Source organism: Haliaeetus leucocephalus, unplaced genomic scaffold (assembly GCF_000737465.1).
Source record: "Haliaeetus leucocephalus isolate CR32 unplaced genomic scaffold, Haliaeetus_leucocephalus-4.0 Scaffold351, whole genome shotgun sequence".
In the NCBI taxonomy this organism is placed as follows: Eukaryota; Metazoa; Chordata; class Aves; order Accipitriformes; family Accipitridae; genus Haliaeetus; species Haliaeetus leucocephalus.
In genome coordinates, this window is record NW_010972787.1 from 1,558,305 (window position 1) to 1,563,357 (window position 5,053).

At 48.1% G+C, this 5,053-nt stretch overlaps 1 protein-coding gene across 11 annotated transcripts in view; it reads left to right on the forward strand.

Annotated features, from left to right (window-relative positions):
* The window catches only part of ZMYM2 (zinc finger, MYM-type 2), a 96,536-nt gene that overhangs the window by 457 nt on the left and 91,026 nt on the right, over positions 1–5,053 (forward strand). For 7 of the 11 annotated variants that reach the window (XM_010572617.1, XM_010572615.1, XM_010572625.1 and 4 more), the window contains exon 2: positions 593–650. The gene's annotated coding sequence lies outside the window, so the exon portion shown is untranslated. Of the gene's footprint in view, positions 1–213; positions 261–592; positions 651–3,100; positions 3,216–5,053 lie in introns of those variants that run through there. The other 4 variants (XM_010572616.1, XM_010572623.1, XM_010572622.1 and 1 more) reach the window with 3 other exon arrangements.

The following is a 5,053-nucleotide window of genomic DNA, read 5'->3' on the forward strand; positions in this document are numbered from 1 at the left end:
CCCTCCCCTGCCCGGCGCGGCGCTCCGCGGATCCTGCCGCCGTCGCTGCTCCCCTCCCGTATTGTTTGGCTGGGTCTCTAATGGCGGACAGGAGGCGGCAGTGCTGCTGGCCGACTGCAGGGGGGCAAACCCGAGACCGGGGGCAACTGCCGCGGGAGCGTGCGGAGGGCCGAGGCGCTCGCCCGGCGCCGAGGCGCCGCCGCTGAGGGCCCTGCGACCCCCCGGGGCGCCGGTTCAGGGCTGCTTAGGCAAGTTAGCAGGTAATATTTGCTCCCCGCCGTGGGTGCCGCCGCTGCCTTTACCCCCCCCCAACCCCGCGCGGAAGAAGCCCCCGGTGCAGCTGCGGCCGGGGGCGGCTCCTTGTCCCCCCTCCTTCAGCGGGGGGCAGGCGGCGTGGGTGTGCTTGAGGAGTACCCCACCGCCCCCGTGGAGGGCAGTTTTTATTTATTTATTTATTTATTTACAGGGTTGGGATTAAAGGGAAGTGGTGCGTGATGCAGGCGGTACCTGCCCTGGCCGGGCAAGGGAAACGCTGCTTGGGGGCGCTGGCTGCTCCTCGCTGCCCCGTGTTAACCCCATGTCTTTCCCTTAGGCTCCAGCCCAGTTTGGTGCAGCCTTGGCAGAGACCAACAAGGAGAGGGAGCTCCATTGTGAGTGCTATTTACGTATCTATTTCTGCCTCTGCTAGACCTGCTTAGGGAGAGCTTGACCCACCCCCCCATATTCTCCGGGGGCAGGGGTAGAAGGAGGGCCCTCCAGGGTTGGGTGGGGAAATTCCTGGGTCCAGCAGCTGCTGCCCTGGGGCGAAGCCCCAGTAATGGCTGTGAGGCGGCTCCTCCTCGGGGTGGGCGCTGCTGCTGCAGACATTGCTCCTGCAATACCAACTCCGGCAAGCAGACGACGGGCTGCTGCCGCTGCTCACGTTACCCGGCTCAGGAGGGAGGGGGAGGGCATATTTCGGGTGCCCTCTAGAGTTTTGGAGCGTGTATTAAAATCCATGACGAGACACTTCTAGCCATCTTTGAATTTTTTTCCACTGTTTCTCTAATCCTGTGTCCTGCATATCTTGAAGCTAAGAGGAGGCACGAGAGGTTTCAGATAACCCAGCAATTTGCAGAGCGTGTTCCAGTGTCTCTCCTTTGTGTGTTCAGACTGGTTCTTTGCGCCCGCAGATTTGCTTGGGTGACTTTGTTGGGCGCTGCTGGCGGTTTGTGCACCTTGGCGGGGCTTCTGAGCCATCTGCTTTGCTCCTTCCCCAAAAAGCTCGAGGTCGCTGGGGAAACCCACAGCTTCTTAATAGCGAGCGTTTTCGGCGTTTCATCTGTGGGATTTTCAAAGCAGGTTGTGATCTCTGTTGGATGTTAGGGTGGCTAAGGAGAGGCTGATTACCAATCTCTGTCCGTAGGACTGGGGTGTCATTTGACTCTGGTTTGTGCCCCTTTTAATAATGGGTTTTGGTGTGGTGGGGGGTTTTGCTGCACGGGGGCTTCTGAGATCGCCAGGTAGTGCAGCGAAGGAGAAAGTGAGGCGGCGTGCGCAAGGGGAGAGAGAGGTTGGGGAGCGCTCGAGTTGGGCCGCGGCCGCGGGCTGTGGCCGCTAGAGGCCGCGCGGCAGGCGCAGCCGGCCCCGGCGGGTCTGGTGGGTAACGTGCCGCCGGAGAACAAAACAAAAAGGCAGCAGCGCCCGGTCTTGCGCTCTGGGTTCTTCCCTTGGGTGCAGGAGGGATTCAGGTGTTGTAGTCTTCCCCACCACATAATTCCCACCCCCCTTGCCGTTCTACATAGTAGATTTCCCAGATTTGCATAGCTTGCAACTTTCTTTGTCGCTTTTTGGTGGCTTACATATACAAAGAATAAGTGGTTCTCTGCAAAACCTCACTGCTTAGGAGGAAGGCATCAGATTTGGGTTTATTCTGAGCTTCGAAAATTACCAACCTCATGAAAGACCCTAAGAGTTTGTATGGCCTGTTATCGTTAATAAAGTGGTCTGTTCTAAACCTTGACTTCTTACTGTAAGTTTCAGTTGTAATTTTTTAACTCTTACTGTGTCATGGATGCAACGTTACCATCTAATTTTACTTCTGATTCATTATACATTCCAGTCAGAATGTTCTGCTTTTTCTGATGCTTCTTCATGTTAAAAAAGTTACTTCTAAGGGTGATCAAGGCAAATAATGCTTTGGAAGGAGGGAGGGTGTTGTGTTGGAAGGGAGTGAAAAAGGATGTTGTGTACTTTGCAGCTTTGTGTGGCTGCCTGTGAAAAGATGAGAATACTGCCAAGAACAGCTGTATAGCTAAGATTCAGTAAACCTCAATAAGCAGTTGCCAGCTGGTTTGTGAATTACACTAACGTCTTGCACAAAAAGCATCGTAGTAGATGGCACATTGTCCTCCTCCAACTGTGGTGGTATAGCCTTTTCTCTAGCGCATGACTGGAGGTAAAAAGTGTATCCTATGGCATGTGATGGGCCATGCTTTGTGTGAGGGAATGTATTCGGTGCTTACTGCTGCAAGGTCAGCTCTAGGAACCAAACTCCGCAGCCACAATTTGTGAAAATAAAGGTGGTGATGGGACATTGTTAGGTAGTTAAACTAAATAACTTGTTTTAATAAAAGACTGTCTTAATTAGAGTATCTAATACATTTTCTTTATATGATTGTTATTAATCCTTTTTGACTCCAAATATATGATTGCATTTTACTGTTGCTTACCCTGGAATAATATGCTAAGAGGGATTTGCATCAGCAAGAATGTACAAATGCCAGTGAAAAAGTGAAAGCAAGTTTCTTTGTCTTCTACAGAGCTTGTTCAAATATATGGAGGAATGTGGGACCAAAACTTTTTTTTCCAGATTTTTTGTGTCTTGTCTTTTTTTGTCCAGCAGCATCATGACCAGTCTTGCACTGTTGCAGTAGCTTTCATTTTGGTTTCAAGGACTAAATATAGAATTACTGAAGTTCTGTTGTCTTGTGTCAGAGTTTGCAACCAATTGATATACTCTGCAACAAAAGCAGAATGAGGAGTTCTGTGAATAATTTCTATCAAGCATTGTTACTAATGGAAAATCCACTGTTCATGGAGAACTATTTCTTTTTTCCAGAAGACATGTACATCACAAATAACAATGAACTCAACCTATCTGAGGAAAGGGATTGAAATTTGAAGCTCAGAAGAGTTCAAAAGACTAGTAAGCTGTCCCTTCTGAGAAGTTTGAGGTAATACTTGCCTCATGAGGCTCTTAAAGCCCCATATGCTACAGGAGTTTTGTTGCCTACTGAAATTGTTGAGTTTAACTCAACAGTTGAAAGTGCTTTTTTTGCAACTTCTTTTGAACTTCATTTCAGTGATTTAATCTTACTAGGTGAATGCTCCAAGATAACAACTGGGTTTCTGAGAGATTAGAGTTCAGAGGAAACTTAGCTTTTCTTCCATACTTGTAGCCTACCTACATGCTGCTGGCAAATATGACTGGCAGTAGATGCTAACTTGGTATATGAATGATCCGCTCAATTTAGATGCTAGTATTAAAATTCTTCATATTGGGTCAAGATTTGTAAATTTGTCAGATAGTGTTTGTACTGCTAAGAGAGCTTTTAAGTAGAAGGGAGCAGTGTGAGACTTCTGGAATGCAGTTGCATGGTATGTTCTCTTCAGTTAACACTTTGACTATATTGATTTTTATATCATAGTTTTCCAGCTGCACAGTGGCTTCCAACTCCTCCTGTTTGTTGCCCACGCTGCATGTGTTGGTGTAGACGAACTTCAGTTGGGCTATTGATCCTGCTGCCATTTTTCGGGGAGAAGCCCTAATTCCTGTGTGATTGTTCTCAGGTGCTTCTGTGGTTTCCAATGCTCCAACAAGCCTTGTGTCTTTGCTGCCATGTGGATCTCCATCCCTTAGCCCCACTGAGATGGCTAAGCGTTCATTGCTGCTCTGGTTGGCTTGGCTGAATACGAGCTGGCAGTGTGCCCAGGTGGCCAAGAAGGCCAAGAGCATCCTGGCTTGTACCAGAAATTGCGTGGCCAGCAGGACTAGGGAAGTGATCGTCCCCCTGTACTCGGAACTGGCTAGGCTGCACCTGGAATACTGTGTTCAGTTTGGGGCCCCTGGCTACAAGAAAGACATTGAGGTGCTGGAGCGTGTCCAGAGAAGGGCAACGAAGCTGGTGAAGGGTCTGGAGCACAAGTCTTATGAGGAGTGGCTGAGGGTACTGGGGTTGTTTAGCCTGGAGAAAGGGAGGCTCAGGAGAGACCTTATCACCCTCTACAACCACCTGAAAGGAGGTTGTAGTGAGGTGGGAGTTGGTCTCTCCTCCCAGGTAGCAAGTGATGGGGCGAGAGGAAATGGCCTCAAGTTGCGCCACGGGAGATTGAGATTGGATATTAGGAAAAACTTCTTCACCGAAAGGGTTGTCACGCATTTGAACAGGCTGCCCAGGGAAGTGGTTGAGTCACCATCCCTGGAGGTATTTAAAAGACATGTAGACGTGGTGCTTGGGGACATGGTTTAGTGGTGGACTTGGCAGTGTTAGGTTAATCGTTGGACTCGACTCGATGATCTTAAAGGTCTTGTCCAACCTAAATGATTCTATGATTTCAATGCTGTTCATTTATACTTAAATTGTTTTGGCAACTTAGGGCTTCTGTCTTCTGTTGGCTTCCAGAAAATAGCAATTTTAAGACAAAACCCATGTTTATTGTGAAACTCTGTGCCACTAGAGTTCAGTAAGATTCTCACACACACACACAAAATTTGATTATATGTCTGTATGGATGAGAACATCAACAGTTGCAATAGATGAGATCAACAACTGACCTTTATAGACAGGTTAGATCATAACTCTTCACTGAGGGATTCTCACCTGAAGTATCTCATGAATTGGACATGTCAATGACGAAAGTTGTTTTCTTACTCCAGTTTGCTATCGGAACAAAATAATTTCAATCAATGGTTGTAATACAGATGACAAATTCGGATATTACTAGTCCACCATAAATAAAATTAACAGAGGTTTTTCAGTTTTGTGGTCAGCTGAGAGTCTCCAGTGACATG